The sequence below is a fragment of the Phyllostomus hastatus genome, unplaced genomic scaffold, assembly GCF_019186645.2.
Source record: "Phyllostomus hastatus isolate PE091 unplaced genomic scaffold, TTU_PhHast_1.1 phas_scaffold_78, whole genome shotgun sequence".
Taxonomy (NCBI): Eukaryota; Metazoa; Chordata; class Mammalia; order Chiroptera; family Phyllostomidae; genus Phyllostomus; species Phyllostomus hastatus.
In genome coordinates, this window is record NW_025334041.1 from 82,466,499 (window position 1) to 82,494,195 (window position 27,697).

Here is a 27,697-nt window from a genome sequence, read left to right on the forward strand (position 1 = left end):
AGGGTAGGCCCTCTGCTATTATGGAGGACAAGCATTGATCTCCAAATTGCTTCTAAGAGCCTCCCCTCTGCACTCCTCACATACCAAGTGTCTGCTGGCCTCTCTGATTTGCAAGTCACTAGTACTAAAGAGTCAGTAACACAGTGTAAGTCTGCCCAGGGGCATGCTCCCCTCCCTCTACAGAATCCTCCTCCCACAGCCCCACCCCCAAAGGGCACCCACTTTGGGAGAGGTATGCAGCAATGGATCACCAGGAGTGGAATTTCAAGCAGCAGTGATGAAACAGTTTTTAGGAAAGGAGAGGGGACGCTTGGAGTCCTGCAAGTTATTTGTCATCATAATCGTAGCCTGGAGCATATTTAAAAACATAGATCTTCAACATCTTCTTTTGAAAGTGGTTTTCACATAGTTAAGGGAACATTTTATTGCTGTGAGCAGATGAGTATCCCTGAATATGTTTCTTAGGAAAGGCACTAAATACAACCTAGTTCCTTGGAAGTCACATGGTACTCTGCCAATAGCACTGCGTTACTGCATAGCCACTAGCCCTGAGGGGCTCAGTTCTTTGAGAATACATGCAGTTAATTAATTTATTTTAAAAGGTGGTTTTCATATTTGGAAATAGCAACCAAGTCTGGTTAAGAAGTTAAGTAAATAAGCTGGATAAAGCCGTTTGGGATAAAAGACTCCTTACAGCTTTAATCAAGTCATAAAGTCTTTGGGTTTATTTGTTTTGTTTGTGTGGCTTTTGTTTTTGGCAGAGTTGTTGAGTAATTCAGGAAACATTCCAAGGTGTGTCTCCTGATCAGGCACCATCTCCTGTCTGGGGATGGTCAGAAGTGGGCCTGGGATGGGATGGGGCTCCCTGCCCTGGAGGTGAAAGGGGTCAGATCCAGTGGGGAGACAAAGAGGCAGCCACAGGAAATAACCACTTCCCCCCTCCCCACGGGGCCTCAGACCTCATTCCCTCTGAAACCCCCAATCTCCCAGGTCTTTCCCTTCTTTACTGTCTACTCAGTGTCCTTGGGGACTGAAAACTGCTACAGAAATTCAGCCACATGGAGTGCCATCACTGAAGGTCATGGGCCCTCAAAGCTTCCGACTCTTACCTTTTGAGCCTCCCCAGTGCTTGCTTTACTTTCACACAAGAGCTGCTTTCCATTTTAACCACTGTCCTTTCCCACCCCACCCCTTCCCGGCTCCAGGGGCCCAACCACCTTCTCCCTCCCTAGCAGCAGATAACTTATCTCCTAATTTCTGCGGAAAATAGAGGTCACGAGGCTGGAGCTTCAGATTCTCATTCCCTCTGGACAAAGCACCACCCTAGTCAAGGCAGGCTCCAGGGCAGTTAGAACTTCACCTTTCAGAGGTGAAGGACCCGACCTGAGAGAGGCTTTGAAATCGTGGTACAACTCCTTCCAGTGCACACCTCGGGACTCACCTCCAACCCAAAGGCCTTTCTGAAGATCTGGTGTAGATGTCGACCCCAGCCTGCCAGCAGACCCAGATAGACCTGGAAAGGCTCTGGATGGCGGCTGCAGCTGAAAGTAAAGGGAAGCTGCGGCAAAAGTGGACATGATATTCAACTACCCAGGAGCCAATGAACCAGCAGAGTCCACACGACCACTGCTGGGTTCAAGAAATACATACCTACCTGTCTAGTTTTTGCCTGCCTACCAGGATGTTCATCTCTTCTGAGCTCTTTGGGCCCTCTTGCCCCTGTTTTGTCTTTCTAGGGACCAATCTCCCCTTATCTCAAAAGGAGATATGTCCGCTCCTGCCCGAAGCTAAGGCTTCCCTCATGATCCTGATTTCTCTCTGCAAATAACTGACTTCATCAGGCTTTTCCTTCCTTCTGATGTTATCCCTGCATCACCCAAACACACCGGAGTCTTCCCCCAGCTGTTTGAAAACAAAGGCAGACAAAACAAACCCAAAACAAACCCTTTGATTCCCATCTTTCCACCAGATTCCATTTTACAGTGTTCTTTTCTAAGCTTTATTTAAAGAAAAAGAAGGAATTATTTTGAAGAGGTTGAAGATTCACGTTTTCTTTAAAAAACAGTGTTAAGAAAGCACACAGTGAAAAAGGTGATTTTCATATCCCAGTCCTCTTCCCAGAAGCTACTTTTCTTACCATTTTCTTACATGCATAGAATTCTAGCTATTTGATATCCTTTCTCTGTTTTACACTTGTGGTTTTCACATAGTGACAATCATTCCATATAGCATATATTGACCTGCCTTATTTTGTAACATCCTCCAGCGTACTCCAAAGTATAATAGACATATCAAAATTTATTTGACAATTCTTCTATTGCCAAATGACAGATGTTTGGATCTATCTCATGCTATTTCAAAACTACCTACCTTATCCACGTCATTTGTACATAAATATTTAGGTAAAATAAATTTCTAGGTGTGGAATTATGAGATCAAATTGTGTGCACATTGAGAACTTTAATTGATATTGCTCACCATAGAAAATTACCAATATATAGCATATCCTATTGCCACCAGCAATAAAAAAGAGTAACTCTTTCCTAAGGCCCTTATCAACATGTTGTTAGCCAACTATTTTTACCCTTCTCAGTCTAAGTGAAAATGATTTTTCAGTATGGTTTTAATTTTATTTTATCTTATAATTAGTGAGGATGGTCTTTTTTCATATGTTTAAGAATCTTTTGTATTTCATTTTCTATAAACTATCTTTTTATATCTTTTACCCATTTTTACATGGAATTGCTCTTTTTCTTATTGATTTGTGGAAGCTCTTTATATACAAGTTCTTTTCATGATAGGTTGCTTATGTTTTCCAATCTGTTGCTTGTGTTTTGATTGTGCCATGATTGCCTTTGTAATGGTTTTTATTGTGGAAAAATAGATATGACAGGAAACTTACCACGCTAACCAGTGTTAAGCGTGCAGTTCAGTGCATCAAGGGGTCCACACTGCTGTGCGACCATCACTACCACGTCGCTCCAGAACTCACACCTTCCCCAACTAGAACTCCATGACACCGCAGCTCCCCACTACTGAATGTGTCAGCTTTTTCTTTAGACTTTTTTTAGTTTTATGTAATGTATAGAAAAGCTTTCTCTTTTACTAGATTTTTTTTTAATTCTACATATTTTTTTCTTTTGATCAGTGCTTCTCAGCACTGTCTGCATTCTAATCACTGGGGACAGGGGCTTATATAAAATACCAGTGCCTCCACTGCAAACAGAGGTTCTGACTTAAATAGATAATTCCTAAATAAATTCCCCAGGAGATTCTAAAGGCTAGCCAGCATTGAGAACCACTGTTTTTGCATATTTAAGATTCCATCTTTTAGCCCTGGCTGGTGTGGTTTAGTGGACTGAGCACTGGCCTGCAAACCAAAGGGTCGTGGGTTTGATTCTCAGTCAAGGCACATGCCTGGGTTGCAGGCCAGGTCCCCAGTAGGGGGCACATGAGAGGCACCACACACTGGTGTTTCTCTCCCTTTCTTTCTCCATCTTTTCCTCTCTGTCTAAAAATAAAATGAATAAAATCTTTAAAAATATATATATCATCTTTTACATTTAAGTCTTTGATTCATCTGGAATTGATAGTAAGGTACAGTGTGATATGAAACTCAACCCAATTTTTTCCCAGATGGCTATTTCATTATTCCAATACCATGTAATATGTGTAAACTACCAAAACTGACTTTAGAAGAGAGAAAAACTCCTTCTCCCACAAGTTAATACCTGGGTGATTTGGAGCAAGTTATTTAAACTCTCTATGTGTCCATTTTTCATCTGTAAAATAAGAATAATAGTACCTCATAAAGTTATTTTGGGGATTAAAAAGTTCATAAATGTGAAGTGCTTAGAACAGCACCTGGGCCTTGGTAAATACCATGTTAATATTTGCTACCGTATTTGCTATTACTGGTTTTGGCTCAGCAAACAGACATGTGCAGAGCCAACCCAGATGTGACAGAATGTTATACAGTCATTACAAATACACTTCAAAGGACTTTAGTTAAAGTGAAGAGAAATATAAAATTAACTCTTCTGAATGTGAAAGTGTATACATTAACCAAACACTGTAAAAATATGTTAAAATGTTAGCAGTGGTTATATTTGGGTGAAAGGAACTCATGAATTCTTTTTCTTTTCTTCCTTAACCTTTTCTATGTTTCTCAAATTGCCTGCAACAAACAGGTATTGCTTATATTTAGGGGGGAACGAAGAGGTTAAAAGTTGCTACGTAAAGTCTGTTGATCTGGATTCCACCCCCCAGCATACGCGTTGCCCTCCCCAGCTGGTTGCAGGAGCCTGTTCTCCGGGTCGCGTCCACATCATGGAGAGGTCACTGGGGGTGCTGGCCCAGCCTCAGGACTCTGCCTCCGGGCTGGTGTGCACACCATTTTCCGGGCTACTCCAACCTGCTAATTGTCCTTGCATCCAGCCTGCATCGTGCTATCCCTGTATCAGCCGGCTCATTAAAGACCTTATCAAAAACCTTACAAAAGTCTCTGTTTGTTCAGTCAACAAATATGGGTTGAGTCCCTATTATGCTCCAGACTTTGTGTCTTTTGTGTTTCCTTAACAGACGACTCAGAAATAACATTAAGAAAAGAAAAAGGTCAGGCTGACATATTTTGTTTTTAAGCATCTCAGGCTAAGCTCCAATGACTGCTGCTTTCCCAAAAGTCTCCCAAACTTTACTATTATTATTTTTCCCCCCAAAAGCACTGTTTTATTTATCCAGAATCATAACCTCTTCAGCAGCAGGAGGAGTGGGAGAGGTTCCTTTTTCAATCCAGGGGCCCCCATAATGTCAGTCTGTTGTTACCAAACACACGGGCAAGTGGTGTCACGGACTTGGCGAACTAACTACATATTTAGTCTCTCTCTGCCAGAGAGAGACTAAACAGCAACAGGTAAGCATCCATCTCTGCTTCTGTAAGAATCCTGAACTTAAGATTTTCAAGTATAACTACTCCAACTTCTATTTCTGAAGGTTTGAAATTAGTTGATAGAACAGTGGACAGGCAGGTAACCACAATTTCCATGGTCCAAATGTCCAATCAAATTTCTCCTTCATTTTTTTCCCCCCAAGAAAACTGGTTGACTTGGGTTGTTCAACTCCTGCTGCAGTGGCTTTAAACCCACAGTAGAAATTTGCAGGAACACACCTGTGTACCTGAGGGCCTCGTCCTTCATCTGTACCAATTAAAATCATACAGCTACCAAGAAACCTCATTTCAGCCTCATTCTGCCTGTAGACCTGAGAAATATCAGCAATTATTTTCACACAGTGTGTCCACAGGAATCTCATAGCCATACTCGTATTTCCAATGAGCTGTGTCATAGCGCGCCCTCTGTACCTGGGGTCTGTGTCGGCTGTAGTTCCTGCCGCCACACAGCCCATGTTTTCAGTTACCTTGAATAAGTGAGTGAGTCACGGCGCTGGAATCCAGTAGCTTGTCTGGTACTTTCTTCTGCATGGCAGTTACTGCACATTTTTTCCCTCTGACAGCTACAGATGTAAGGCCACCCTGGTTAATAGCCTTAAAAGCATATTCTGGTTGGTAGAGCTGGTCCTTGGATGATGAAATGCTATTGTGGCAGTCAAACCAGCGCTAGAACCAGGAAACGTGCTGGTGCACCCAGTACTTCAAGAACGCCTCTGGGGCCCGTAGCTCCTCTACCAGGTGTATTGTTATTATTATTATTATTATTATTATTATTATTATTATTATTATTAATCTAGTCTTGAAATTGTCAGGGACTGAAGCCAAACTCAGCCAGTATTTGAGCAAATTATGTTCTTCTCCCTCTGAGCATCCAAGTGACTTTTATTCAGCTCTCTTCTTCCAGGCCTTCTGTCATTTTCCTAAAATGGCATCATTGGGACCAGTCCTCTACCTTGGTAACCCTCTAGGACATGAGCTGTAATTTCTTCATACCTGGAATCTAGAACTCAGTGAAAGCAGGAAAATCCTGGACAGTCTTCCCTTATCTCAGCATCAATGCAAGAGAAGGTCAAGGGGATTCCAGACATTTTTAAGTGCTAAAGAAAATTTCTCCAAACTCATTCAAATTCTTCACATGTACAGACTTCTAAATATCATGGAAAATGTTTGTTTGTTTTTAAAATAAGATCTGAAAATAAAAGCAGATCTGTTCTTTCCTTATACGTAAAAGACTGATATAAACTGGTAGGTGATAAATCAATCTTTCAAAGAGCTGAAGTGTGATTACTTAAATGAATGAGTACTCTGTAGTAGCACAGAATCAGTCTACTTAACACAAACTACATATGATCGGTGCCAACTATATGAAAGTATTTTCCACTTTAGAATTTAAAAGGTAATTAAATATATGATCCAAAGTTCTTTGTAAAAGTGGTCCGGAGACATTTAAAACAATGCTGTTTTTAGTATGGTGTCTTAGTGTAGCAAGCAGAAAATTCTTCCAGGGGTCATGATTTGTGGCATCTATTTCACATACATAAACACAGAGCTTCTGAGAGCATAGACAGCAAGAGCTACTTAAACAAGCGATTCTAGACATTTGATCTCTGAGAGCGCCTCAAACTGGAGTATGCCCTAGAACCCTCTGGAAGATTTGTTCAAATACAGATTGCTGATCTCCATCCCAGGTTTTCAGACTCAGCAGATCTGGGATGCAAAAAAATCTAAATGCTAAGAAAAAGAAAGAAAGGGGTGAGGGACGCTCTTGTTGGAGTGTTTGATGCTGCTGTCATTAGGTACAGAAAGAGCAAGGGGGGGAAGCATGACACTAACAGCTAATATTTGTGAGCAGTTCCGGGGTGCTCTAGTCTCACGTGCATCAATTCATCCAAGCCTTCATCAACCTGAGGAAATGGGTAACCGAGTCATCATCAAAATTATCATTCCTTCTTTCAACAGATGAGGAAACTGATGCACACATTAGTCATTGGAAACACCAGGATTTGGTCCCAAAAGTTTCAACTTCATGTTAGCATGTTCAACCCCACAAGAGGAACCTTTCTGATAAATGTGAACCCTTACCACCTGTCGTGAGGCTGGAGGCCCTGACCCCAGGAGCACAAATCCTCCTAGACTGGTGGGACTTCTCGGCAGACTGAGGACAAGACAAGAAACATTACAATCAACAAATATTTATTATAGGCCACGTTGCCACAGGCATATCACACACATTATCTCTATTACAAACACTCTTCGAGGTAGATTTTTGTCATTTTCCCCATGTCACAGCTGTTGCAAAAATTAAAAGAATGTGCCTAAAGTGAGCACTCAGTGAATAGAAATTCATTTCAGTATTCCCCCTTCTAGAGATGTCATTTGCTGCCTCTGGCTATGTTCCCAACAAGCTTCAGGTAGCTTACAGTGGCTTTAGGCCTTTACTTCAGGTCCTCACTGGTTTCCTAGGTTGTGCTAGGGCCCAATACTCATTTGTGGCTGTGGCTTCAAATCTGAGCTTTCAGGTGTCCCCCCAGCATGCACACTTGGGATCTGCTAATGATGGGGGGAGGGTTAGGGGGTCTAGAAGGCAGAAAAGGAAGTGAGCTTCAAGGAGCAATCTCATTTGAAAGGAGTGTCATGACTTTTTTGTTTGTTTGCCTTATTTTTAATTTGAAAACCACTGAATTGTAACATTGTTTTTATGAAGGAAAATGTGTTTCAAGTTCCAGACCACATACCTAGGACACAACCTGTTCCTACTGCAGGTAACAAAATGACATAATCAATAAGCCAGTGTCAAAATGTTGCAAGAGTCAGTGAACTTCTTAGCAGGCCCCTCAACCCAGACATCAAAAGCTTTTCAAGTTCAAGGTAACTCATGTGATGGCTCTTTTCTCCTCTTTCACCTAAACACATCTATTTATTCAACAATGATTCAGTGATTTATAGCAGCCCCTGCTATGAGCCAGCAGCAGAAGCTAGCACTGAGAATACTGAAATGAGTAAGTCCCAGACCCAATCTGCCAACAGCGGTTAACCTGCTGGGAGGGATGAATGGGGAAGCCATTGAGTTCTCTTAAGTGGGGCAGTAGTGCAAAGAGACGGAGGAGGGCTCTGAGGGAAACAGTCAAGTTTCATGAGGAAGGTAATGCTGGATTAAGACTGAAAAGATGAATGTTAAGAGTGGGGTGATTCTAAAGCGTGAAGCACAGCAGAGAAAGGCAGAGAGAAGGCACACATACCACACAGGTCCACTGGACAACCGCCACCTAAGTTCTTCAGACTGAGAAGGCCAAGCCCACAATCCCCTAAACTGGCAAACCATAGCTGGTCTCCAACGAGAGTGGCTACTGATTGAATAGGTGTACACCTGACCCAAAGGCTCAGGCTAGCTAGAGTGTCCAGTGAGGCATGCAATAGAGGTGGTATTAAGTAATTCAGCCAATCACTCTGGCTCCCTCTGGAAGTTACACAGGAAAAAATAGCAGAGTCAAGTGCAGAGAGGCAAGGATACCAGACTAAACTAGGCTCTACACAAAGCTGCCTCTGGCCCAGTCCAAACTTTGAGTTCTCTTTCAAGTCTGTCCCGCATAATAAGTCATCCCCAAACCTAGTGGCTTATCACAGTAACAACCATTTTATCTCTCACAATTTTCATGAGTCAGGAACTTGGGAAAAGCTCAGCTGGGTGGTTCTGGCCCACGGTCTCTCAGGCAGTTGTAGTCAGGTCAGGACAAGCTTAGAGCAGCAGGGAGCTGGAGGCCCTGGGGGCTGGCCTGACCACTCTCTCTTCATGCCACCTCAGAACTTCTCCACGATGTCTCTCCCCATGAGCTAGTTTGGGCTTCCTCCCAGCATGGTGACTCCAGAGCAGTGAGAACACTTACATGGCAGCTGAAGGCATCAAGTGGAAGAGTTCTAGCAAGCCCGGTGGGTGCTGCATCACCTTTCATGACCTAACCTGGGAAGTCATGTAGCACCATTCCCACCTACTCCCTTGTCACAGAAGCCCAACTAGTTTTCAAGCCCACCACCTGATGGGAGGAATGTAGAAAAAAAGTTGTGGACATATTTCAGAATTTCTACACAGTCTCGGCTCAGGCTTACACTGACATTACATTTTCCTAAGGGTTTAGATTAAGGCTAAAGTTGCCTCTGGTCCTTGAACATTAGACAAGCTACAATTAGCTCATCAGAGCTAAACTGTAAAGCAGGAGGTGAGCACAGGGGGAGATAAGTCTGAAGAAGTAGGTGAGGGTCTTTCATGTCATACTAGGGGGCTGGGCTTTTTTCCTACAGGTGTCTACTCTTCCTGCTGGGACTAGTGAGAACAGGTATAGATGACTTCCAAAAGTAGATGGTCTCTAAGGCAGAGACTGGAATCTGGAGGTCCACAGCAGAAGACACCCATATAATATTCCTTAGATTGAGAAGTTTATTGCAAAAAATAGTATTTCTGGCTTCTCTTGAAAAATTAGGAAGTCTGGTCACAGTGGAGTCTCATTCTTGTACGCACACAAAGCAGGGAGGAAAATAGCAGCCGTCCTCTTTGAATGAGGTGTGTGCTCTCCAATTAGGCGTGGTTTCCACCCTTTCCTATTGCATCACAATTGTCTTGGTTCGTTATTTACAGATTTCCAATAAATTTTTGAGTTTGTGACTGCCAATCTCAGGCTTCTCATGGGTAAGAGCTTGTGTGGTCTTGGGCTGACAGACCCCTCCCTCCCGGTTGCTTTTCTATCCATGCCCAAGGGCATTTTTTCATTGCTTTTAGAGAGAGAGGAAGGGGGAGATAGAGAGAGAAACACTGAAGTGAGAGAGAAGCATGGGTTGGTTGTCTTCTCAGACACACCCCAACCAAGGATTGAACCCACAACCTGGGTATGTGCCCTGACTGGGAATCAGACCCGTGACCTTTCAGTCTGTGGGATGACGCTGCAGCCAACTGAGCCATACTGGACAGAGCCCCCCTCTCATTTTAACAGCCATTCAAAGTACAATTTGCTTAAACTTCATATAGTAAGTACTATATGCACACATGTTTTTAACTGTATTTAAACAGAAACCTTGTTTCTCTTGTTAAAGACATCCTTGAAGTTATTTCCCTTGCAGAACTGGACTTGGTTCATTTGTTCAGAAGAAGTACAAACAACTGTGCACCCTGTAAAGTGTAAATCAGGTACAGTAAGTCTTCATTTAATGTTGCAGTTAAGTTCTGCAACTTTAAGTAAAATGACATATAACAAAACCCAAAATGCCGTATAACAAAACCAATTTTACCATTGTTTATAATTGATATAAACAGGAGTTTATTCCTACAGTACTTCATCAATGCTATAACAAACAAAGTGATGCTAAAGAAACAATATTATGCGAGGACCTGCTGCACAAGAGGACTTTCCTGAGGGAGAGTTTACCTCAGCTGCCCCTGGGAGCCAGCACCACGGCCTCATGGCTGGACTCTTAGTCCTCAGGTGATTTCAGCCAATCAGGACATGGAAAAGCCCAATTTAGGTGCAAAACACTGAGTGATGTGCATTCTCACCTCACAGGAAATACAACAGCTTCTCACACTCCTTTTCAACTCTACAAACTCTACCCTTTCTTCAAATCCCACATTCAGTCCCAACTTCTTACGAAAGCCTTCCCAGATTACTCCAGTTGTGTCGACAAGGCTTGCTACCTAGGACAGCCTCTACGGCCTGTTCTATGCCTGTGTTTCCAAGTCCCTCCATCTCAGCTCCTTTATCACTGTGCCTCATCTGCTCTCAGGCTCCCTTTCGGCCCATAGCCAGCCTGGACTTTGTCCCCATAGGGCTGCCACTCTTGTTTGCCTAGAAAACTGATGCCCTGCTAAAGCCTCTCTGCCTCAGTCAGCTTTCCAAAGCCTGCTCCTCCCTACCAGGTATCTCTAGGGCCAGCATGTACCCATCCCCACCTCTTTTTCCATAATGCCTATTCCTGTATCTACCAGAGACACTGAAGCCAGTGAGAAGGTGAGAAAATGAAAAGATCAAACAGAACAATTATTGGGAAGCAGACAAAGAAATGACCAGAGGAAACTCCAGCTAGGAGCTAGCTGACAGGGAACCCTGATGGTGACTTCACTGAGAATTAAAAATAAACCACTAGAGACATGTAAGCATAAGAGTGTCCACCACTGGTCCATACATATTTTTCTATTCATATTGTATCTTTGAATTTGAGAAGAACTGTCTGAAAAGAAGAGGTCAACATGAGAAGGACAGTCTGAGGATACCAGTAGGGGAAGTACCACTGTGAGGAATAAAGACAGGAGCAAAAAGACATTGAGGGTCTCAGAAATGTTCATAAAAGGGAATCAAAGCATTAGAGAAGGAGAGAGACTGGATTCTTTTTGTTGGATGGTAGCTGTCAATAGACAATTGTGTGTAAAACACAGTTATAATTTCGGTTATATAGAGGGTACAGCAACAAGAAAGCATAAGATAGAGAATTTCATGCTTGGGTTAAAGTACTTGGATGATTCAATTGATCAATATTTGATTCAGGTATCTAGTATATACTAAGCATTGAATAATATCACAGGCATGTTGAGATTATACAGACCAGATGCCCATGAGATCAGATTCGATAATATCCAGTGTGATTGTTTTTTTTTGTTTTTTTTTTAAAGATTTTATTTATTTATTTTTAGAGAGGGAAGGGAGGGAGGGAAGGAGGGAGACAGACAGACAGACAGACAGACATCAATGTGCGGTTGCTGGGGGTTATGGCCTGCAACCCAGGAATGTACCCTGGCTGGGAATCGAACCTGGGACACTTTAGTTCCCAGCCCGCGCTCAATCCACTGAGCTACGCCAGCCAGGGCCAGTGTGATTGTTAAATGCTGCCATCTGCTTACCATCACACATTTGTGAAGTAAGTGACTTCCTGATATTTACTGAAGGCCTACTCAGAGCCAGATGCTGCAGATGCAGTGACGAGTAAAAAAGACACAGACCCTGACTTCATGGTAATTATAGTCTAGGCTTAGTTATTCTCACCTGAAGCAGTAACATCCATATCACCCAGGGACATATAGACACAGAGGCACTCTTGGTTGCACATTGACTAAGGACCCTACTGGCATTTAGCCATCAGAGACCAGGGATACTAAACATTCTACACTGTACAGACCCTGACTATAGGCCAACAGTACCCCTCTTGGTAAACACTAGCAGTGCAAGATGTGACACCATGTTTACAGACAGATTTTTTTCATAGTAACAAGACCAAGTATAATGTTTGTTTTAGAAGCATAAAATTTTCAAATGTCTTTACAGTGTTCTTATTTAATCTCATGGAATACTTTTCTCCTAACTTACACATTTTGGAAAACACTAAAATAGAGGTCAAGAGCAGACACTCCTAGGTCTAAATCCCAGCTCTTATCACTTACTGATTTGGATTGTGAGAAAGTTACTTAAAGTGTCTGGGTTCCTATCATGAGGTAAATGGTAGCTAGCTCCTGGAGGTATTGTTAGATTGTTGGGAGGACTAAAGGCAGTGATTCTATGAATTGTTTTGTACAGTGTCTGGAAACCTGGATGTTAAGAAGAAGTGATCAGTATACACATTGTGGCCCAGAAGTCTGAGTGTGGAAAAAGATGACGTAATGGATGGCTAGAGGGGGCCTGGTGACAGGGGATGGCTTCTTGAAGAACAAAGGTACCTGAAGTACTAAAGTGACAGAGGAATGAGAAGAGGAGAAGAAGGTCCAGCAGATAAGGATGGGCAAATGGGGAAATGATGCAGGCAAGAAGTTTACCTGGAAGGTGTTATTCCTATTCGATCCACGAATCACATCCAAGGAATGATTTATTTCCCACAAAGATTCCCCTGAGCAAACAGGTCCCTGATGCTACCTTACCCTATTTCTACTTTGCATCCTCTTTGTGCAGAAGAGGCATAAAAACCAACTTGTTGGTCTCATGTGGTCCTGCCTCAGATGATTCACCCACAGAAAGACTCACTGGAGAGAGAACGCAGTGTCTAAGCGAGGTGTAACCACACCCTTTGCCTAGCCTCTCTCAGCAGGTTGTCTGAGGGCTCCATCACTATATCATAAGATCAGGAGCAGGGACAAGAGCAGGGAGTCTAAGCAAATGGAAAGCTTGCTTCTACTCTGTATGGTCTTGCTTGTTTGTTTGCTTGCTTGACATGTTAACTATCTTGACAAGATTTCTGCAACATTCCTTCCTATCACTTAAGTTAAGTAGAAGTTAGCCAAACTGGTCCCCCACTTGTCATGAACAGAGATCTCACATTCTGGGAGCATGTGCCAGTTGCATGATATAGAACAGTATTCTGGGTGTGTGGTGGGGCGAAGAGACAGAACCATGACATTTATTGCATGCAAGCCATTGTAGAATTTATAAATACTTGTTGACTCTTCTCGCTTGTTGTAGAAAGCCCCAGCTCTCAATTCAAGTGTTGGATCCACCCACGTATTAATGGAAGGCAACATCCCAGCTGCTGTCTCCACCCACTTTGCATCCTTCCCCAAATAAAAATATTCAGAAAGTAGGTAAGAGTTGCCCTTTTCTTAATGTCCCACGCTCTTTCCTTTAATTCTCAGTGTTCTCTTAAGTACTTCCCTAGAGCCAGCAGCTTTCTGAGAAGGGGAATTATAGCTGCCAATCATAGCCAGTGGGGCTTACTTCTACCCAGTGCTTTTGGTTCTTTTCTTGGTTGGGTTTTGGCATCTGTCCTTGGCTAAATGCTTAGCTCTCCAACTGATGCTCCTGATCAGTGCATGTGGAGTGATCAAACTGTGGTGTCATTTGGAAGAAAAAAAAGTCAAGTTATGCAACTATTCTTTTTTTCTTTATTCATACTCTAGACTTGATGGTCAGGAAGCATTATTTATGGAAGGACCTTGACCTTCTAAATTGATAAGGTCTTCTCCCAAACCTGCCATTCTATGCAAAATTTCATCTTTCCACTTATAATATGGATTCAATATCAGAAATGGCAGTAAACATTCTATAGGAAAAAGAGCTGAGATAGGTGATTGATGCCTGTTTTGAAATCACAATGGGGAAGCAGCAACATGTATGCGATGATGTTTGCCATCCTTGGTCCATAACCAAGTAGCTTATGGACTGGCTTTTCGTATTATTCCTAGAGTCACAGTTCAGCCCACTGTCTCGGTCCTGAGAACCTATAGTTACATTTGAAAAAAATTATTTTTACCTTGGTAATTATAAAAGTATCTTCATGTCACTCCATTTATTGCATTCAATCAAGAGACATTATTGAGCCCCAGCTATTTGTCAAATACTATGCTAGGACCCTAACAAAATAGCAGGGAACAAGAAAGACAAGATCCTGCCCTCGTGGAGCTAATTTCCTAGAGTAGGGGGGGCAAATAAGAAACAAACACATACATAAGAACATTGCAGGTAACAAGTGCTTCAAAGAAACAGAACGTACAAATAATGATAAAGACTGAAAGAGGAATTTGCTATTTTTTTAAGATGAGAGATACACACTGGCATGTTTTTATGAGATTGGTGAAATTGCTATATAGATATAAAAATTGATGTTGCCGCAGAATAAAAAACAACTACAGGAACTGCTCTGATGACTTACTCTGTCACATACCCTTTCTTCACCAGAGCAAATCAATTTTCCTCTCTCCAATTGATCTCTTTGTAGTCTGTGGTCATTAGTTTCTCTGAGATTCCAGGGTTGGGTTATTTTCCATCCTATATGTCATGACAATCAGCTTCCCCCAAAAAATCATACATCAGAGCATGAGTTACCATTTATATAGTTTTGGGTATTTTTCTACTATCTGGACTTGCTTGTGTGTTCTTAAAGTCCATTTAACTGTGTCATATGCTGTCACTAAGGATTGGCTTCCCTCCTTCATATTTCTTTTCTTTTCTTTTTTTTAAGACAGCGTTGTCTCCAGAGGATTTAGTTCTTTATTTTATTTTATTTTTTATATCCTCACCCAAGGACATTTTTAATTGCTTTTAGAGAGAAAAGAAGGAAGAGAGAGAATCATCGATGTGAGAGAGAAACATCGAGAAGGTGCCTCCCATACATACCCCAACTGAGGATCATATGTGCCCAGACCAGGGACCAAAGCCTAAACCCAGGTATGTGTCTTGACTGGGAATTGAACCCATGACCTTTTGGTTATAGGATGATACTCCAACCAACTGAGCCACACTCACCAGGGCCCCTCCCTCATATTTCTTCAAAAGGATTCATTTTGTTGATTTTTCCTTAAATAACCGTTTTTAACTGTTTTGACAACAACAGCAAAAACAACTTTCAGAAAATGCTTATGGTCATAAAATAAGCAAACATAGTGTTTATCATCAAAAAACTTTAGCCCCAAATCCCCACGTGGATTTCCTAAATTTTGTGAGCTCAGACAGGTCATGCATGAGCCATAATGAAGTTTTGGATCCCTTTGCCCAAAGTCCAGACTAACTCCAGGTACAAGCTTAATCCTGACTCAGACTCAACCTTGACCCAAGTTGTATCATTTTTCTCTAACTTCCAGAACAGAGCCAGACAAGGCCCACCCCAGGGCAGAGTCCTTCATTAAGCCAGCTGCTGTAGAAGAAGAGGACCAAGTGCCAGCAGGTTTCTAAAGAAAGAATCTAAAGAAATATCAACAGGAAAAAGGAAGAAATGTAGGAAACCTTTAAATCTTTTACTGATTCTACCACCGTGGCCCAATTATTTCTTTGACTTTGACCCATATCAAAGCTCCTCTTTTCCTCTTCCTCCCACTCTTCCTTTTCCCCCTCCAAAGTGTGTGTGAAAAGGTTTGGCAGAAAGATTCACTGGTTCTTTCTAGAAATTTGAGATTGCAATTGAGGATAATCAAATTTCCAACTATTGCATGTAGCTTCTTGAGCAACTTCTTCCAAAAGGGGTATATATACTCTTACATTCTAGATCTGAAATTATGATCTGGATCCCTGAGACATGCACATCATCACAAGACATTTGTCTGTGATTCTTCAAAGGAGGAACAGCTCAGAAGAGTTCTTCAGGCAGCCAAGTACAAATGTTATGGGAAACTTGGTTCTTCTTGCCAATGCAGTAAAGAATTACAGACCAGCAAACCTACTGACATGCAAACAAAGTTTATTAGTGCCAAGTTCTAATGGGAGAGCAAAAACTATGTTTCCTAGAAACACAGTTTCAATTTTTTTAAATTAGAATGTAATACAGTTATTTGTCAAATCATGTTTCTTCTTCTACTCTTGTTACTAATCATGAAACAAACCTGAATTATCAGATTCAATTTTTAGCTAAATAAATATTATTCTGACTTTAAGAGGGGAGAAGAACAAAGGAATGATAAACACACAGTGGGACAGAATTTCCCTCTTGGTGGTAGGAAGTCAGGAGAGTGAAAGCAGCATGCATAGATCTTCATAAATAATGTTCTAGGTTACAAATTGGGTGGTGGCCTCACAGACGTATTATCGTGCTTTATAACATGTCCATATGTTGCATATATATTTTTTGATATGTATTAAATGTTACATAAAAGAAAAAAATGATTTGAGCCTAAGTTATAAGCAAAGAATGCATTCTGTTTTCTTGGATAAGGTACCATTATTTTAAAAACAAAATTCAAAAAGATTGTTCTGGTTTTCTGGCTTATTCCCAACAGGTTTTTTTTTTAAGTTTTCCAGGAGTTAAATTCACATGTTAATTAACTTTGTCAGGTAAAATGTATTTGGATTTTTTGATCAGTTTAGTTCCCCTATCAGGTTCCAGCTGAATAAAAGAAGCAACCACATTTCTTAGTGTATTCATTCCAAATGTTTCATGTAATTCTGTGTTCTGATGTTTCTGTGTTAGAATGAATTTGAGGTCAATTATATTTTTTCTTTTGTAAAACATTTATATTCATTTTCCTTTTGATCTAGTGGCTCCTTTTCTAATTGATTTATAAAAGCTGTTTCTATCTATACAAACATTTTTCCAGTTTTTCATTTGTTACTTGTTTGTTAGTGAGAAAGCTTTTAGCTCTTAAATGATACTATTATCAATCTTTTTCTTTGAATTTTTGCCTTTGCATTATGGTATCCTCCTTCATCCTAAGATAATTGAATCATCCATCTAAATGTTCTTATATTGTGTTTGATGGTTTTATTTATATTCATATATGGCACAGGTCAACAAACTACAGCCATCAGGTTTAATCCAGCCAGCTGTCTACTTTTTTTAAGTAAAGTTTTACTGGGACACAGCCACACTCATTTGTTTATGTATTTTCATGTCTGCTTTCACACTGCAATGGCAGTTAATTGGTTGTGTGTAACAAAGACAGTATGGCTCACAATGCCTAAAATTTATTATCTGGACCTTTACAGAAAAAGTTTTGTCAATTCCTAGTGAATGACGCAATGCTTATTCTAGCTCTGTGTATTAAATAGTCAATACTTTTTCCCACTGATTAAATGTCATACTTATTAGATATAAAAATACAGACATATACATATATACAGTCTGTCTACTTTCTTCTAATTGTCTACAATATCATATTTTTTAAAAAGTATAGTTTTGAAATGTATAAAATGCTGATAGTGAAAGTTCTTCCATTATCACCTACAAATTTTACTGACAATCTTTAAATCTATTCTTTTGAATGAAATGTTGTCAAATTTCTATGTCTGTTATGAGCATTTGTATATGTGTTTATGTGGACGTAAGTATTAATTTACCTCCATAAATGCCTAGGAGTGGATGGAATCACAGGGTCATGTGTTAAGTGTACATTTAACTTTGTAAGAGATCACCTGTTTTTCTTCTGTTATATATTAAGTATTTTTTTTCTTTTAAATTGTTTTGATTTCTCTTCCAGAAAAACCAATTATGCTGGATCTCTTTTGACTGCTTTCTACATTCACTATTTTCTCTTTAACCCTTTTCAATCTTTACTTCTATTCCATTGTACTAAGTTTCCCTGTTCCTGTCCTGTGCTCTGCCACCGTCCTCTCCTCTTCAGTGTTCCCCAGTTCTTCTCTAGCTGCGCTCCACTGATCTCAGGATTTCTAACTGAGCTTGGCCTTTGCTATGTATACTTGTTCATAGCAACTTTTGCTCCAGCTATTGCTCTTTACAGTATAATTTGGTACCCATTTTGGAAAGCTGTCATTATCTACCAAGTTGAAGATACACATACCCTAAGATCCTATGAACCCTGGATCTTTACATGTTCCTTATATATTCTGTATATAGTCAAAGCAATACATGCCCTTTGTCAGTCACATGTGTCCATATAATTGCCCTCTATGGCTTTCTTTTTCACTCTCTTAGTGTTATTTTTGGTGAACATAAGTTTCTATTTTAATGCATTCATAAATATCAATCTCTTCCTTTATGGCTACTGCTATTTACATTCTATTTAAGAAGTCTTTTCTTATCCTGAGATTGTGAAGATATTCTTTTATACTGTCTTCTAAGACCTTTATTGTTTTGCCTTTCCTTTAAAAGAATAGTTTACCTAAATTTTATTTTTGCATATCTGTGAAGCTGAAGTTAATTTTCTTCTTTTTCTCATGGGTTTCCAAATATCTCAGCACATTCCCTGAAAGGACTTTTCTTTTTCCACTGCCCTACAGTGTCACCTTTGACATAATCAAGGGTCCATCTAATTGTTTTACTCTTCCAATCCATTGAGAAATGTGTCCATCCTTGAGTCAATGTCACAAAGTCTTAATTGCTATAGTTTTGTGATAAAGCTTGACACAGCTAGCTAGAGTAATTTCTCCCATATTCTTCTTGTTTCTATATACATATATATTTAAATATTATTTTATGTATTAAACTAATTAATTTTATATCATTGTGTTATACTTATGTAAATATATGAATTTATATAAATATACTATTTAAATATATTTATGTATTTATATATTTTATATATATAGAATATTTTCCTCTAAGCACAGCTTTATCTGCATCCCAAAAATGGATAATAGTGCTTTTATTATTATTCATCTAAAATATTTTATAATATCATTAGATGCATGTGTATTTAGTATTGTTATATCTTACTAGTCAATTAAACCTTTAATTATTTCTTCTTCAGGAGTGAATTTATGTTGCTTCTGTCACATGCATGGAAGCACTAGTAACCAGGGATCATCTTAATCCAATTTCAGAGACTTAATTAATGCTGGCTGAGTTTCAATCCCTCCAAAGGCCCATTTACTTCCAGTTCAACCTCACTCGTGCAGTAGCAGGCATCCTCATGAGGTCTCAGTCAAAAGAGGGGAGGGTTTATCAGGCTTCCCTCATGGTGACCTTGGACTCTAAGCCTTGTGACTCAGATCCATTGGGCTATAAAGGTGTTGCTCAGCCTCCTAGCCACACTCTCCAGGATTGGCAAGCACCCCAATAAACTGTTTATTGTTAGGAAATAAAAAAATTGTTTCATTGGCATGTTCATTTTAAACTGGTCATGGTACCAAATTTGGTTATTGATCCTGGAATTTTTTTTCTTCTGCTTCTGTTACATTTTCCAGGTAGATAAAAATAATATCATCAGCAAATGACCATGCTTCTGTGTCTTCTTAGCACTTAGTATTATAAAGCAAATGCATACAGCCAGTCTCACTTTTAAGCACGCCTCCTCCGACTAGATGCCTTACATGTTTTGCTTGTGTGTGCCTCAATGTGAGTCTCTTCTCATTGATTTGGTATGGAAGAAGTAAATCATTTGCATCAACAGAGAATGCTCTCTCTGGCAGTCCGAAAATATTCTTAATTCCATAATGAAGCATTCTTTCCCATTTGTTCTGTTCTCTTCTTCAGAAACAATTATTTATATGTCTCAATGTTCTGTTCTCTATATCTATTATATTCCCTCACATGACTTTTTTCCCTTTCCTTGGCATTCTAGGAGAATTTCTCAAGTTTGCTTTCATCCTCTCTGTTATTTGTTCTAGTCTTTATGGTGTAACAGGGTGCAGCCAAGAGGGGAGCCCCAGATAGGGATTTGTAATAGGGTCCAGAGGAGCTTGGAGATAATTGGCTCCACACCACAGGGCCACACCTGCCCAGAATGCTGGCAGCTGTGGCCAATTGTGAGAGGAGCTGGAAATGGGGCTGCAGAGGAAGATTGGTGCTGGGATTTAAACGGAGGCACAGCAGCCATTGGGTGTCTCTCTTTTTGGGACCATGCATGTGTTTAGGACCACACAGCTTCGGTGTCTTGGTTGGGACCATGAGGCTTGGGTAAGAGTCAGGACCACGAGGCTTTGGAAGCCTCCCTTTGGAGGCTCCCTTTTGCCATGTGGGGGGTGCTGGGAGGACTGTGTACATTTGTAGGGAACTTTAGTTTGTGTTATTTCAAATAAATAATAAATTCCTTTCCTTTTCATGAATCTCTGGCATTGAGAGATGTCTTTCCTTTGGCAGCGGACATAACGAACCTGGGGGGTTCCTTTCGGGTAATAGTATATTGCCTCGGCTGCCCTTGGCCCCCACTTTTTAAACTGTAACAGTGGCTCATTGTGCCTTTTTAAATTTTGTTATCTCATTCTCTTATTTCTGTGTAGGTTTATGTCCTTTCTCAAAAAGTCCACAACTCTTTTACTACCAAACAACTTTCTGAAATTTTCTTCTGGAGCCTGCAGTACATTATTTCTCAAGATATATTGAGGTTCTGAATTTTCAGCCTGCTCTTCCCTTTCCCTTGTTTTTGTAATTTATTTACAAGTTCCATATTAAATTGTTTTTCTCTTTAATCATGATCTTCCTCATCATGATACAGCTCACCTTATTGACTGCTTACTGTGTACTGTCCTAAGCACTTCTCACCTATTGGCTTGTGTAGTCCTCACAAAAGAAAAGCATTACTAACCTCATTTTATAGATGTGAATGCTGAGACACCAAGGTTAGGCAGCTTGGCCAAGGTCGCAGAGGGATAAATGGTGGAATCAGGATCTGAACCCAGACTGTCTGGCTCCAGCATGTTGATGCTATACTGCCTCTGTCATTTTTAAATGATTTTTAAAGGTAAATGCTATTTAAACTTGCTATTTGACCATAGGCATTGTTGTGTAGATGCCCCCTGACTCCATTTCTATGTGTGAAGTCAAACTCCCTTCTCAGTTCCACAGCTGAAGGGCAAGTTGGCGTACAAACATCCAGGCCAATTCTGTTTCTAGGTGGGTATTTACCCATTTAACCCTGCACCTGATACTCCTAGCCAATGGAATACTTGAAAAGTATATTTCTGACTGGTTTCAACAGAGCTCTTTCTTTCAATGCCAACTCTAATAACTCTTTACCTGCAGGGATTATATCTCTCAGGATGAAGGAACTACTGCCAGCTCCCCAACCTGGTGTCTCCCAACACACACACACACACACACACACACACACACACACACGCACACCATCTCACTACTTACTGCCTTGTTTACTTCTGGGGAATTGCTGTCTTTAAGAAGATGCAGATAGATAACAAGGAAGGAGGAGGAGAATCAACCTAGATTACCTCACAGGACCTTACAGCCAAGGGTCAGCTGGATCTTTGAGTCAAGAGGTAAACAGTGCACCAGTCTGAAGGGTCATCTGTTTTTCAAGTATGCTCTGTTTCATGATCCAGATGAGGAGGTTTGTCTTAACCTTCATGTGTCTGTGTTAAAGATTCAGATCTTCTGAAGTTCTGGGGCTTTCCTGCCCATCAGACAATTTAGGGGATGGTTATAAGCTTCCCCCTCACTGCTCCCTGCCATGACTTTATAGATACTTCATTGAAAAGGTGGGAGACACTGTACAAAGAGCTGTTAGTCCAGAATTCCCCTCAGCTTTTTTTTAAGTTTCCCAAACAGATTAGATCAAATGAGTTCATAAAGGTATGGAAGAGGTACATCAATTTCTACACCTGATTAAAACCTTGGCAATGGCCTTTGTGTATCTACAGATACTTTTCACCTCACTTAACATCTTCCAAATCCTCAACAAATAAAAATAACCAATCAAGACCATCTAAAAGCACAATTCTTGTATTGAGTATAACTAGGTAACAACTACTGTTTGCCTATCCAACCAGGACTGCTCTCCTCTTCTTGAGTAACACCACCCCAATTTTATCTGGACTGACTATATTTTTGAGCCTCCCAATCCATCTGGTCATGTGACATTATTTTAGCTAAAAAAACCATGAACAGAAGCTGTTGGGAATAGGGTGAGGGTAGGAGACAGTGCACAGAAAATACTCCCTAAAAGGGGACAGGCAGCTAGGGATTGGTCCTCTCTTTTTGTTCTTCCTCACTTCCTCCTGCTTACTGCCTGGAACACATATGTGATGGCTGGATTTTCAGCAACTATATTAGACCATGAGCAACCTACAGATGGAAGCCATGCACTGCTGATGGCAGGGCAGATGTAAAGAACATGTGGTATGGGTCCCTCACACCAGTTTTGAATCTCATGCCTCTAGACTTCTTTTATAAAAAAGAAAAACAACAAAATAAAGTCCACATTTTGTTTAAGACATGGTTATTTATAGTCTTTTACTAGCAGTCTAATTCAATTTCTGAAATCCTTCTCTAAATAGTAACAGTAATAAAAAGCTAATGCTTGTTAAGTGCCCACTATGTGCTGAGCACTCTTCTACGTGATATTATTTCCTTTAATTCTCACAGCAACAGTATTATCTCATTGTACAGGTAAGGAAATTTAGATCAGAATGTTTAAGTAACTTGCCCAAGGTCACACAGCTAGCGAGCAATGGACCGAGAATTTGATTCCAAGCAAGGCCCAAAATCTTCAGTCTTAGCCACACGCTAACTGCCTTTAGCATCCCAGCCCAAACATCAAAAATGGCCCAGAAAATACACTGGGTACTACAGTTAGGCAATGGCAGTCCCAACAGTTTAAGTTGAGTAGCTTCCAGATTCCTGTGTGACTATCATGGAATTCTTTGACTTTTCTAAACACCAAATCACACATGCCATGCTGACAAAAACCCAAAATGAAAGGCTGCTGCTCAGGCTAAGCTGAAATCCCAGGTGAGGACTCGGCACTGTTGCACCCAGGAGCCGGCCTCCCGCTGCCCTCAGGCAGCCCCTCTGTAGTTCCACATTCCCGCCTCATTCAGGAAGCTCACGGTATGAGTCACCCTTCAGCAAAACACCAATTTTCCTCCAAGTGAAACAGAAACAGAACAGTTGTAGAAATGCATTATTAGTAACCCTTTAACATTTCTGTGCAGTTAGGTCCACGTGTTCAGATCCTTGGAATGTATCAGCCTTTTCAGAACCGCAGTCCCAGTTTCTCTGTGTGCAGCCGTGAGCACTCACAGCTGACCACAGAGTAAAGACCAAGTTCATTTGTAAGAATTTGTTCAGGTTCTCTGGGATATTTGTATATGCATTCGTGTAAGGTGTTTTCTAGCCCCTTCTCAGTCGACCTCAAGTTAAAACAAGTTAAAAGTAAGTTATTCTCATGCTTACAGAAAGGTGTTGGTTTCTCCCTCCTCTACTCTTTCTCACAACAGGTTAAACAGTCAGACTGAGAGCATCTGACTGAAAAGGTAGAGTGAGAGATACACTGACTTCAACAAACAGGGGAAACACACCAAAAATTTTATCAGACCTCAAACTTACACATGATATTGCAAAAGGACCCCATTCAAACGCAAGCATTGCCAGCATCAGGGTTTCAGAAGCCCAGAGAGATGGGACATAGTGAAGGGGTCAGGGGGCTGCTCCTATGCAATCTGGGTAACTCCCTGTGCTAATGTCTGAAATCCTACCTTTGTAGAGCTCTTCCATTTTTCTTAGGGAATGTAGCTGCTACTGGAAAGATAGCAACAAACGACAGATGATTTTCTTCCCCAGGTAGAGAGACCTAGTTTGTCAGTGCCTTTCCAACCTAACAGCTCTGTGAGAGTAAATAAATCAGGACACAAAAAAATGTGTGCAGCAGGGTGGGGGCACACAGAAGAGTGGCAATGGGAGAGGTGAGCCAAGCCAAGTGAGGGGGTGAGAGAGAGGGTGAATGCACAAAGAGGACTATTTGAAGGGGTGGGACAAAGAGGGGAGGAGGCACTAGAAGGTGAAGGGCTCATTTAGGGTGAGGCCTTGCAGAGAGGTAGGGCGCATGGACAAGTAGGGTCTAGTAAGTGAGCCAAGGAGAGGAGAAATGGGCATATAATCTTCACCCGGTGAGGACACCTGGGTAGAAGCTCTGACCATTGGGAATTGAGGGGCAGAAGCAAATGGGCCCTGGGTTCCAGAGTGAAGTGGAGAGAGAGGGGAACAAATTAGGGGAGTAAGAGGAAAAAGACAGCACAGCTCATTGTCTCCTATTTCATGCAAGCACACGCCTCGGTGAGCCCAGCACCAACATGTGGCATGTGCTGCTCCCACTTAGCCTCAGTCTGCCTAACTGTTCCTCTTGCCAAGGTCAATCTCAAAACCTTGGTTGCCCAATGATGTGGGCATGAGTCAGCGCCCTGCCAAGCTAGGTGGGTCATGGGTGTGGGTGGGAGCCTGAGAGACTTGCACAACCCTACACTGCTGATGTCACCAGAAAAAGCCCAGCTGCTATCTCACTAGGCTCCAGAGAGACCCCTCTAAAGAGTTGGAGAGGAGGGACACTCCTCGGACAGTAAGATTTCTGGCTTCCCTGCTAAGTTGGCCCTCTGATGTGCCCTGTCACTTCCTGGACCAGAGTATTAACAGGAATACTGAGTCCCCTTCCTGTCTGCCTCTCTGGGTAAGGAGAGGGCTAGGAGGTGTTAGAGCCAACATTGCTGACATCCCCAAGCTTTATCTTCTGTTCCAGTTACTGGCACCAGGCACTCCTGGGCTGAAGAGTAGGGTCATCACTTCTCAGAGGGAACTTTCCTGAGCTTCTAATAAGGTGGAATGAGGCACCCTTCCAAGGACCACTGGCCTTGGGACCCCTAGCCAGCTTGGGTCTGAAGGGAGGGGCATAAGGGATGCTGAGTAGTCAACCCCGGTCAGCTTAGTCTTAGGGACTTCAGAGACAGCCCACGCTTGTGGCAAGATTCTTGTACAACCACCTTGGTTCCCCCAAACCACCTGCTGGGCCAAGTCAGGGAGACAAGCTGATGGGAATAAAGGCTTATTCCTGCAGATGATACCAAAAGCAGCAAATTAGCAACAGAGGAATCTATCCCTTCTCATATCTAGAGTTTGTCACAACAGAGATAAAATCAACAAAGAAACTCCAGTGCAATGATTCTGAGAGGATATGCCTCTAAGGGGATGGTGGGGGAGGGGGATATGTGATTCTTAATAGGAGACTGATGATTTTTAAATTCTCTCCAATCACCACCACACCCACCTACAGAAATTCTGAATCATCTTCCAAGTAAGAATAGCTATAGAATCAACAGCCTAAAAGGTTCAGTAACCACAGAGCACCTCCCATATTCTGGCACCACATGTAGACACCCAGAGTACTGAGGCAGACACAGATTAAGGACCACTGCCCCATTGGGTCATCACTCTGGATTTGTCTGCGCATGATGGTTTATTTACTCACAAGACAGTCCAGCAGGAAGGGCGTGAACCAGCCCAACTTCACCTTTGGGGTGGGATAGGTACTGAGGGAAGTGATCCTCTGGCCCAACCTGATCCCAGATGCTCAGCCAGGCAGGTGATGCTGGGTGTGGTCATGATGGGCAGTCTCCAGCTCTGGGGGAAGCAGACAGTGAATAGTGGGGGACGAAGCAGGAGCTAGACTCAAAGGTGGGTAGAGTGCAGATAGTATCAACAGAGCAGCACCTGGAAGTCTGGTCAAGCAGGTTATCCACAGGCAGGAATGAGCACCTGAACACCAGAATTTAGGAGAGTTCTTTAGTCTTTGGGCTAGGGAACTGGAAGTTATAGGCAGGAAGGCAGGGGTTCTAGGAGGTTACCAGAAATAGAACCAGGAACAGAGACTGAAGAAGAAGCAAATGGGGGTTCTGACCCTGGATCTTGGAGGTAGGCCCTAGATCACCTTCCTGGATCAGATGAAGGAAGGAAAAGGGAAAGTCATGGGAGAATATGGGTTGGACACAGAATATGGATTGCATCTGACTGAAGAAAACAGAGTTGGAGGTGGGGGTTCAGTTCCTGCGAAGAAAAGGAGTCTGTCATCTGTCTCTTTAGGGTACACAACCAGGACCCCCACTGACCCAGTGGTGTCCCTCTGGGCAGACCAGTCAAGTACACACATCAGAGACACTCAGATGGCACCTTTGTATGAAGAGACAGGCTCTGCTTCCTCCTGCAGGTGCAGCCCACACCAGCACGCAATTTGCTGGCACAGCACGAGCTGGATACCAAGGCTCACTTCCTCCCTTGCTAGGCATCTGTGTGCAGTCCACAAACAGCACACCTGCACACGGATGCCCTGGGAACTGCCAGGCAGACAATGTGTGAACCCTCCTGCTCTCCCTTGCAGTGGGCAAGCCTGGACTTTCCAACAAGGAGCAACTGTGGGTGGGCTTAACTCCATGGTGGGAGGAAAGGGTGTTGAAATAAACTAGTCTTTGTGTCTTTGAAAATGGGCCCCACACCTCAGCTACCACCCCACAATGTAGTCTCTAATTGATTCCTTGCCCACACCATGCTGGAATGTCAAGAGTCAGTGCTAGTGACTGACACTGCCTCCCCATCCAGCAGCCACAGCTGGAGAGACACTGGCAAGCAGGGCAGCCTCAGCCTGTGGCTTAAATCTGGCTTGAATTCGGGCTTGAGTCCTGATCTGTAGGTTACAGTAATTACTAGAAACAACTAACATTTATAGAGCACATTGCAATTTACCAAGTGCTTTCACACATATGATCTCATTTGCTCCATGTGAGGCAGGGATGATTGGCGGGCCTCTCGCAAATGAGAAGACAGGCTCACAGAAGTCTCACATGGCCAGATGGCATAGCAGGTGGTTGGGAGTATGCTCTCTGGAGTCTGGCCGCCTGGGTTCCCATCCCAATCCTGCCATTTCCTGGCTGTGTGACACAGGGGAAGTTGCTTCATTTTTCTGTGCCTTAGAGATGGAGATATAGTAGCTACCTCATGCATGAGTTGGTTGTGGCAGCTAAAATACTTAGCACAGGGCCTGGCATGGAACAGGTGATCCCATCATAGAAGGGTTCACTGCTTTCATAGCCAACTCTGGAAAATAAGATCCACCACTGATGTGAACACCGGCCTGCAGTGTCTGCGACATTATGGATGAGACGAGACAAATTCATATGGACTACCAAGTCCTGTGGAGAAAAAGGGATGATATGGCCACTCTCTCAAGGAGAGAGCACCCCAACTCTTGCCTTGACAAGCTTTTATTGGGTTCAATTTGCACAGGAATACAGGGTGTATATAAAGGTCATCAGTCATTGTCAGGCAGAAATTATTAAGTAATAGATAACATTCAAAGAACTCTGAGGGCTTATTCTGAGTCAGGGTCAGATAGTTAAAGGGCCACAAAACTTTGAGAAACAAACTCATTTCCTGCTTGGGCCCTTATCATTTAAATTGAGGGTATTGGCAAAGTAGGTTTCATAGGATTTTATGCATTCTTTCTCAGGACTGATTGCCCCAGGGAACCCGCCCTTTCTAGAACAGGGCCGCATCCAACTCCAGCATTGTTTCAGGCTTAAGGCATTGTTTCAGGCTTAAGTCAGGCAGGGGAAGTAAGGCAGCCAAGAGATTAGGAGACTTCTTGCAGACAGAATGAGGACTCAGGCTGTCAAAACTGAGGGGTGAGGG

The 27,697-nt window shown here is 42.0% G+C and overlaps 1 pseudogene; it reads right to left on the reverse strand.

Moving 5' to 3' along the window:
- Window positions 1-4,873: 4,873 nt before the first annotated feature.
- The window catches only part of LOC123811304, a 52,823-nt pseudogene continuing 29,999 nt past the window's right edge, over window positions 4,874-27,697 (reverse strand).